Genomic DNA, 10,561 nt, shown 5'->3' with positions numbered 1-10,561 from the left:
TGGGTAGGTCAAGGCTTATACACGATATTGGACACAAGGAAGGTCGTCGGCAGAGAGGGTACGGTATTACCCGCGAGCATAACCGTAGCTAGGGGAACGGTGCTTACACGACTGATTCAACATTTCCCTCACCGCTTAGGCATACCCTAGGCTTGCCTTAGGCACTCTCGTATCCTACTAAGTCGGCTGGTATTCATGGGCCCTCTTAAAATAAATGAAGAAATGGATGCTTTTATCAGAGAAGTCTCTTTATGAGGCTTAGGGAGTGGAATTGTTTTTGTCGTGAGAAGAAGTCCTGCCGTGACAGGACTCCCCAGTTTTGGCGACCACTACAAACAAGTCATAGGCCTACCATATGTTTGTACAGTAAGTGTGATTTCTGTTCTTTAGTATTTAAGTTTTCGTTCTTCGTACGCTGGTCATTAAATGCCCCAGCCAACTGAACGCAGGGAGCAGGCACGTAACAGGGGTCTTGGGTGGGGGGGCAAAGGTAATAATTTTCCCGGTTAGTAATTTATCATACCCACCCCACCTCCCATATAGAAAACAATACGACATAGGGCTTATCATATTTATAATATAGGCCACACACGTGTGTTTGAAACTAAATATAAGCATTTGCTTCCAAGGGGAATAAATTAAATAACCTCAGACTGTCCTTACTATACTCCGCATAAGTTGGTATGACGGGGCCAGGTTTATCAAAATAGAAATTGGCTTAAAATTGTCTCAAGTCCATTTTTTTTTGCTTAAGTCAAATATATCAATATGCTTAGCTCATGCTTAAAATTAAAAAGTCGACTGTATGCATGAGCCATCTAAAACAATTTTAAGCTAAGATTTGGCTAAGATGGTTTGATAAATCAGCTTAAGATATTTATCTTAACTTTTTTGATGTAAGACATTTGACTACAAAATCCTTAAATCGACCAGCCAATTTAAGAGTCTGTGCATAAGAATATAGGACTGGTATATTTTAACTGTCGCTTAATTGACAGTAAAACAATTTTGTCATTCATATATTTAATTGTAAGTTTGTAACTTACTTAAATATAATTATTCAGTTATGAAATTAAATTGTTTATCTTTCAGCTCAAGACAGATAGTGTACCGTATATTTAAATTGGACCTCATTGAATATGGGCTGGACTCAGGCCTAATGGGCATTCCTGATGCTAATCACGGTAAATTTTGCTTTTCTCGATCTCAATCCATTTATTATCTTGCTTATTTAGCATGAAATAAATTCAGTCCATCAATCAAAAAATATTATATCATGAAAAATGTTTGTATGAAGATTATAGATATAGTATTATGTTTATTGTTTGAATATACTGTATTTATGAATCTATGTCTTCATTTCTATCGAATAGTACCCTTTTTATAAATGTTATTTACCCATGATAATCGGAATGCTAACGTAATTTGTTTTTTGTGCTATTACGATCTACTAAAAATTAATATTTAATATGATAATGCTGATATAATAGGAATTGTGAAGTACTATTATGTTGCATCAGTAGCATTGTCCATTGTGATAACTGAATACAATATTGATAATGTTCATGTTAACTGAATACAATATTGTTAATGTTCAGGTGGGGTGCTCCCCTGGGGGGGGGGTGGTGGGCAGCCAGCCTGTCCCCCCTGAGAGTGCCATTTCTGGCCATATAGAGGTGCCATAATCGAAAAGTTTCTTACCTTAGCCCCAACCATGGTGGGGCTGAGGTGGTGGAAACTCTTCATCTGGCAAAGCCCCCTTCCTCGTGGGCCCCCTCTATTTCAAACCTACTGGCTCTGGCCTCTGTTTTTATTTATACTATGTTTTGATAATGCTCCGTTATAATTCTTTCTCTGTTTCCTAATCTTTTCTCAATATTTTTCTATTCCAGTGATGTAGACAAAGAAGCCACAGGAAAGAAACACAAAGGGCAACAGAACTTACCAACTATTAATAGATAGCCAAAAATAGTGTCACTCATCAACTTTCTGCAAAAATTCTGGATATGAAATTAATTAAAATATAGTGTAAATTTTATTTTTTAAATGTTTTCCTCTGCAATAATCTCAAAATTAATGTTAGCAATATGTACCATAGTAATTCTTTTAGGCTTTATGTTTATTAATATTGTTTTATTACTGCTAATTTTTATCTTATTAATAGAGAAAGTAACCCGTTTGTTTGAAAGAATATAGACATGTAAGATAAGATATAACATTTTGAGGATTAAAATCAGGTTTATTGATTTTTGCCTGATGTACATGATATAGGCCTACAGTATATAAATATAATATATATATATATATATATATATATATATATATATCACAACTTGATTTCAATGCTACACTACAATTTACATTTATTTCTTACATACTCGGAAATTGAAGTAGGCCTATGTAATATCTGTCTCTTATACACATCTAGATGTGTATAAGAGACAGGGCTTAGGGGTCGCACTGCTTCCTCCCTCCGTTCAGTTGGCTGGGGCCGAGCAAGTAGTTCCATCGTGCATTTAAGTGACCAGCGTACGAGGAGCGAAAACTTGAATACTAAAGAACAGAACACACTTACTTGCATCATGGTATTCACTCGTAGCGGTTCTCCACAACGTAAACACGTCACCCTCTGGATGTTCATGTTGAACATGCTGGAACTAACAACTAATTGTGATGTTTTGTGATGCTTCCATGTGGGAATAGTGTTAGTGTGGGAACTTATTTTATGTTTATAGGTTTGGTATGGATGTTTGTATTCAATGACACCTTCAGATCACAAGAGTCCTCTGCAGGTTGATAAATGCCACTTAAAGCATATTTTTAAGCTTAAATAACAATTAATTGGATGGTACCAATTAGGACCATGTGGCCGAATCTAGGAATAATTACAAGGTTAAAAATTGCTCAATTTTGGTTTAAAAAAAAAACAACATGAGTTTAAAGCTCATATTTGTTTTGGAAAATTTTTTTCGATCCCGCCATTTTCCGGTTGTTTTGTATTCCATGACACCTTCTGATCACAGAGTCCTCTGTAGGTTGCTCATATTTAGCCTAAAATGGGTAAAATTTAAGAAAATAGGTCCATATTTTTGCGTAAAAATTGTCCACATTTTTTTAATTTACGCGTAAAGTGGGTCCACCCTGATATTGTCCCGCACTGTTTGAAAATCCTGGCTTCGGCATTGGTCATTACACAACAACAAATCTGTTTTTTACTGTTGTTTACATTTTCACTCTGATATTCCTGTTTAATGCCATTGTATAAAAGTGACTCAAAACAATTTTAGAGCACAGTCTCCAGTCTGTTCAGAGCATCCCATTCTTTTTCATTTGTTGCACTTTGTTTTAAGTTAATTGTCATACGTGCATGACGTGTAGTTGACAATGCGTTTCAATTAAACATTTTAAATGCCAAATTTGAGTTTGATTTTTATTTTCTCGTTTCTGTGTCAAAATTCCTTTTTAATGTCATTGTATGAAATGGACTCAAAACAATTTTAGAGATTTTTTTTATCATTTTTTTCTCCGGAACCTGGCTTGATTTGATTCAATGTAACATCTCACATTTGGCACTATTTTCAGTTCCTGAAATCTGCAAAATGGTTATACATGTTCCATCTATGCGTCTACATCAGAAAGCTTGGATGCAGTATATATGTGTCTAATCATCTCGCTATTCTCCCAAATGATAATATTGTTAATGCGATTATGACAAAGGAAGTACACACAATGATGTATTATAAATTACACTACAGTTTACTTTTATTTCTTACGTACTCGGAAATGTTACACAAGAACTATATAAACTAATATAACTAGATTATAGATTTAAATAATATAATATAATATATATATATAATGCTAGGCCTAATTATATTGAAGTAGGCCTATGTAATATCGTTCGAGAATTAATTGTTCGTTGTATAAGAAACATAATTGGCAAATTTGATTCAATTCCGGCGATCCAGTGATATAAATCCTAATAGACACCCGCGCGCGATTATTTGTAAAATTAAGACCATATCCGGCTATTAATAGCATCTTGTGTTCCGGCAATTTAATACACATCGTGTTCCGCTGACGATAATTGTACATCGACTTCACACTTATTGATGGATCGGTAGATTTGACCTGAGACGCTGAAATAAGAGATTGGACTAGTGAGAGAAATACATTCAAACTAGTTTCATTTTGGCATCTGTGTTAAATTAGGCCTAATTAAGTATAAATCTCATTAGAAACTTTATGACATTCATATTTTAATGAGGTATAGGAATACAAATTCAGAAAATAAAATTGATTGTTAGATGGATTTAATACATTATGTACAGTGTACATGTTAATAAAGCGTTATTTTAATATGAGTGGGTGAGTACGCTCCCCAACAGTGGCGCCGAGGCTGGGGTAACCGGGGCCAGTTCCCCAGGGCCCGGGCACAGCAGGGGCCCGCGATAATTGGTAAAAAATAAAATAAAATAGATAAAAATTATTGAATGTATATACATTTATCCTGTATCATTCATGTGTTTTTCCCATGAGAATTGTAAATAAAGCTGACCTTAATCACTTCTAATTCTTTTTCATGAACATTTTCATGACTCCTACTATACTCTAGAGTGTATGTTTACAATGTATCAAATAGTAAATTCTTTACGTTATTTATAAATATAAAAGGCTTGGACCTTAGACATCGTCAATATACATACAAGTAGGGGGGGGGGGGGGGTACCCACCTCCCAAATCATTTAAAATTTAGCAAAAATTTGAAAAAAAAAAATTCTACTCAATTTTAAGTCCAGAGGCCGTCCAGAGGTGCCATAATCATAAATTTTCTTACCTTAGCCGCCTTGGTGGGGCTGAGGTAGATAGACCATCCATTGTGAAGGTCCTTTTCTTATTTCTGTACTTTATTTTTTTATGACATGGTAACATTAGGCACTCTACAATCGATTAAATTATTCCTCTAATCCATTTAAAAACTTTAGCTTTTTGATTCCGAGGTGTGTGGGGGGGGGGGGGTGTGGACCAGTGATCTTCCACTTGATCCCACTGCGGCCGCAGTCGGACCCCCAACCAATGGGCCCGGGCAGCGAAGAATCACCGGGGACCGCGGCCGCTCTCTGCGGCCCTGCTCCCCAACATCCAACCCCTAATCGAAAAAGGTCCAAATTTTAAGACAGTCGAAAATGTACTAAATTGTTTTTTTATTTTTTAGTAATAAAACTTAAAAGCGAATATTAAATCTTAACAATACTCTATCGGACCCCTGTATCGTCCTGCTTTTCCCCTTCATCTGGAGTTTTAGGTGAACCCTCCCCATTTGATGTGATCATTACATCTTATGTTCCTATCTGAGATTATAATATATACATACATATATATATATATATATAAGCAATGAAAAAACGATGTACAATCATTGAAGGTTGACTTGCGGAACACCGTTTTTTCATTGCTTTTGCATTTTATTTTACTTGGCGCATACATGCAAAAAAGCTCATTCCCACCATCTACGAATTAAAATTTTCCCGGGGGAGAACCTCCGGATCACCCTTTCTTTTTGGGATTTATCGATTCATGGGAAAAAAGAATACGTATGCACCTACTCGTTTATTTATGTATGTAGGCCTATACACACATAAAATAAAAAATGAGAAAAATTTACCTGACCATTTTCAAGAGGGGAAAACCTTGAATTTTGAAGAACTTAAAAAGTCATTTAAAAGACATTTCAGAAGTAGGGGAAAGTCATTTCCCGCATTCTAGAAATCGAAATTTTCCAGGGGGACCCGGACCCAATTTTTCATTGGGGTTCATTTTTTTATTGAATCATTTTCAAGAGGGGGAAAACCTTGATTTTTGAAGAAATTATAAATAATTAAAAGACACCTCAGAAGTCGGGAAAGCTCATTTCCCGCCCTCTAGGAATCAAAATTTTCCCTGTGGAGAACCCCCGGACCCTCCTTTCTTTTTGGGATTTATGGGTTCATGGAAAAAAAAAGTATGCAAATACTCAATTTTTTTAATGTATGTATACACACAAGGCCTGTCTACTGTAATGTAACAATGGGATAAATTTACCTGACCGTTTTCAAGAGGGGAAAACCTTGAATTTTAAAGAACTTAAAAGTAATTAAGACACCTCAGAAGTCGGGAAAACTCATTTCCCGCCTTCTATAAATCAAAATTTTCCCGGGGGAGAACCCCGACCCCCTATCTTTTTGGGATTTATCGATCCATGAAAAAAAAATCGTATCCAACTACTCATTTTTTTAAATGTATTTATACACACATAAGGCCTATTTACTGTAATAACAAGTGGAAAAATTTACCTGACCGTTTTCAAGAGGGGAAACCTTGAATATTGAAGAACTTAAATTAAAATCGCTAAAAGCTACTTCAGAAGTCGGAAAAGCTCATTTCCCACCATTTAGAAATTAACATTTTTCCGGGAAGAACTCGAACCTCCCTTTCTCTTTGGGTTCATTGATTCATTATAATAATTTTCAAGAGGGGGAAAACCTTGAATTTTAAAGAACTTAAAAGTAATTAAAAGACACCTCAGAAGTCGGGAAAACTCATTTCCCGCCTTCTAGGAATCAAAATATTCACGGAAGAGAACCCCTGGACCCCCTTTCTTTTTGGGATTTATGGATTCATGGAAAAAAAATCGTATGCAACTACTCAATTTTTTTAAATGTATGTATACACACACCGGGCCTATCTACTGTAATAACAATGCGATAAATTTACCTGACCGTTTTCAAGAGGGGAAAACCTTGAAATTTAAAGAACTTAAAAGTAATTAAAAGACACCTCAGAAGTCGGGAAAACTCATTTCCCGCCTTCTAGGAATCAAAATATTTACGGGGGAGAACCCCGGACCCCCCCTTTCTTTTTGGGATTTATGGATTCATGGAAAAAAATTGTATGCAACTACTCATTTTTTTAATGTATGTATACACACATAAGGCCTATCTACTGTAATAACAGGGATAAATTTACCTGACTGTTTTCAAGAGGGGAAAACCTTGAATTTTGAAGAACTTAAAAGTAATTAAAAGACACCTCAGAAGTCGGGAAAACTCATTTCCCGCCTTCTAGGAATCAAAATTTTCCTGGGGGAGGACCCCGGACCTCCCTTTTCTTTGGAGCATATCGATTAATTAAAAAAAGAATACGTAGGCCTATGCAACTACTAATTTTTTATTTTTATGTAGGCCTATGTATACACACATAAGGCCTATTTCCTGTAATAACAATGGGAAAAAATTACCTGACCGTTTTCAAGAGAGGAAAACCTTGAAATTTGAAGAACTTAAAAGTAATTAAGACACATCAGAAGTCTGAAAAGCTCATTTCCCGTCATCTAGGATTCAAAATTTTTCCGGGGGAGAACCCCGGGACCCCCGCCCCTTTTCTATGGAGCTTATCGATTCATTGAAAAAAGAATATGTATGCAACAACTAATTTTTTTTTGTATGTATACACACATAACAGGCCTATTTACTGTATTAAGAATGAGAAAAGTTTACCTGACCGTTTTCAAGAGGGGGGAACCTTGAATTTTGAAGAACAAAGTCATTAGAAACCTAGCTCAAAAGTCGAGAAAGGTCATTTCCCGCCATCTAGAAATCATAATTTTCCCGGGGGAGCACCCCCGGATCTCCTTTCCTTTTTGGGAAAAATGTTGACTCCCATCCCCTAGGTTTTTCGAGCTTTTCCAGATCTGTATGATTCATATTCCCATTCATCTTATAAGTGGGCCCCCCCCCCCACTTTGAAAAACGTTCCGCCGGCCCTGAACTGAGTTCTGAAGATGTTGAAATACGTGTGATGACCCAAACTAAATGCTCCTTAATCCGTGTTTAGGTGTCTATTGGTCTCGCCAATATACACGAAGCTACACCCCGCGCAAGTAAATTTATAGATAACACGGGCTCGGAAATTAGTCGGGACATAGTATTTTACGATAAAAAAAATTTGATAATTTGTATGACTTGAAAGAAAGTCTGATATTAATAGTACAGCAATAATTTTTTACCATAACGTTAATTTTTCGTTGAAAATAATTAGATAATGGTGTATAGGGTAACTTGAAATAAGAGGTTTGTGTTTGCGTTTTAGGAGGATCCAAAATGGTGTGCGATAGTTTTTTGTTCAGGTAGTTATGTATTGTTTTATTAATTAAAGAAATTGGATAACAATTGTTTTGAAAAGTGAGTACAAGTTTTGTTAAATCATTGTGAAAACCCACCCATGTGTTGTTAATTTTAAACGTACGGTCTATTAGAGTGCGTAGAAGTCCAAGTTTATAGGCCTATGTAAGTGACGTAGAGCTATGGAAATGTGTTAACAAGCTCCACAGTTCCAGAATGTAACAAGGTGTGGGTTCCGTCCAGGTGAACTTGGTATTCATGGTCACTTTCCAACAATTCGTGAAATGGAGTGTCGCCATACTGTAACATAACAAAAAATATAAAGTGTAATCAATGGCAGCTAACTCATATGCACACAACTTTTTTTTATTTGCTAAAAACATTAACACAAACAATGAATAACAATAAACTGTAGGCCAATACCTGCCAAATATGTAATATAATTAAACAATCAAAAAAAATTTAAAAATATATATTCACAATCAAATAATATGACGACAAAAGGTTAAGGAACTGTCAACGAAAAATAATACCAAAGTCTTGGTGAACAGTGACTCTTCCAAGTGTTACAGCATTAATATCAAAATTATACATAATAGGTTTCTTCTTTAGAGTAATAGACGTAGTTTTACATTTGGAGGCATTGGCAGACATAGACCACTGATTACACCAATTAATAAGAGCATCTAGATCTTCCTGTAAAAACAACATATCATTAATAGAATAAACAGACTTAAATAATTTAATATCGTCAGCAAATAGTAGAAATTTTGAATGAAACGGAACAAAGGAAAAATCATTAATAAACATAATAAAAAAAATAAAGTCTCTAAGATAGACCCCTATGGGACTCCAGATAAAACTGGGAGCCACTCGGGTGTTTGACCTTCAATAGTCACCCTTTGTAAACGATCACATAAATAACTTTTAAAAAATAAAATAATGTCATGACTAAATCCAAACTTTTCAAGTTTGTACAAAAGCAAATTATGGGAAACCCGATCAAACGCTTTGGCCATGTCAGTATAAATAACCTCTAATTGACCTCTAGAGTTTATCTCGTCATAAGCATGTGATAAAAGCACAGATAGGTTGGTTTCACAAGATTTTCCCGGATAAAATCCATGTTGATTAACACTGATAACTGGTGAGATATGATTAAAAATTGGGTCATGTAAAACTTTTTCAAATACCTTAAATAAATATATAGAAAAACGAATACAATACAGGAAATAATATTAAACTGTATAAATGCACCAATATTTTGAGAACATTAACGGTATATTACCACTTTATGCTGCATTCTATTTCATGAATGGGTATTTTTATGCGATTGTTTTCGGCCTATTTAAATCAAAGTTTTATGACCCACAGATCGTTTAAAGTCATTATATAAATAATACTACACATTATTAAATTAATTAAAATGATTTAGATAGCAAAATTATAGAATGTATATACAGAAAATTATTTTTAGAACATTAACGGCATTAAGAACATGAATGTATATATAGCAATGTTATAATAGGCATACTGTTACTGTAGTTTAAATTAAAACGCATTTATTTATTTATTTCATTTAGGTATACATTATCTTAATTAAACTTTATACACTTATTATAAATATGCTTATAAGACATTAACTGACAGGCCTATTTAATTAATTTTTTGCTGATAGCTAAATTGTTAATCAGGTTTGATTTACAGAATAAGACAAATCTAATCATTAAACTACAATAAGCAGTTACGAATAAACAGAGATCGCAACCACTTCGCATTGGAAGGCTTCTAAATTCTCAATTTCGCAATTCTGGAATTTGCCTCTTTAACAATAGACATGCAATAGATAGTTTCTCTTTTTCCCGATAGGCCTAAATCATGTAATTTTCTTTCTTCTTTGAGAGTGGAAAAGAACAATTTCCAATTATGAATGAATAAATAGATATCTATGTCTATGCCCCTACTTTCCGTTGTTGTTTAGTCCCTTTTTAGTATATAAACTATTATTTTATAAATAAATTAGAAATACGGGGGTGACTGTGGGAGGATAACTTTACCTGCGTTACATATACTGTATCTAATATATTGTTTACACTTCACTACTACATTTTTCTACTCTGAGCCGACCATTTCAATGCTATTTCAATGTAAATATTATGTTTACAAATGGCTATAAAAGGATGAGCCAACAGCTCTACCTACCATACTACCGAGAAGATAATGAACCATTTCGTCTATGTGGTGACCTGGGCGCTACTACCCCGCGTAGTAAGCCCCGTAGCGTTAAATGGGCGACACTACTGCAGGTTCATGAATAATTAAGTTTAGAAATAGAAATGGAATATTCATTTCACCTAGCGCTGTATGTTATTGTCGACAAGGTCCAGTGAACACTTCTGTCT

At 34.8% G+C, this 10,561-nt stretch overlaps 2 long non-coding RNA genes across 2 annotated transcripts in view; one reads left to right on the top strand and one right to left on the bottom strand.

The window, feature by feature from the left end:
- On the top strand, positions 1-1,912 carry LOC117121387. Its single transcript, XR_004447539.1, has 3 exons — positions 1-366; positions 1,093-1,184; positions 1,893-1,912. It is a non-coding gene; the product is annotated as an uncharacterized LOC117121387 (long non-coding RNA).
- A 1,843-nt stretch (positions 1,913-3,755) lies between these two features.
- Positions 3,756-10,561, bottom strand: part of LOC117121403 — a 9,529-nt gene continuing 2,723 nt past the window's right edge. Inside the window, exons 2-4 of the long non-coding RNA XR_004447545.1 lie at positions 8,693-8,855; positions 8,284-8,459; positions 3,756-4,139 (exon numbers count right to left, since the gene is read on the bottom strand). This is a non-coding gene — a long non-coding RNA (uncharacterized LOC117121403). The remainder of the gene's footprint in view (positions 4,140-8,283; positions 8,460-8,692; positions 8,856-10,561) is intronic.

This window comes from Anneissia japonica, unplaced genomic scaffold (genome assembly GCF_011630105.1).
Source record: "Anneissia japonica isolate Jap-2015-1 unplaced genomic scaffold, ASM1163010v1 scaffold21_len1647178_cov195, whole genome shotgun sequence".
Taxonomy (NCBI): Eukaryota; Metazoa; Echinodermata; class Crinoidea; order Comatulida; family Comatulidae; genus Anneissia; species Anneissia japonica.
The sequence above is the reverse complement of the archived record's forward strand: the minus strand, read 5'-3'. Positions and strand labels throughout refer to the sequence as shown.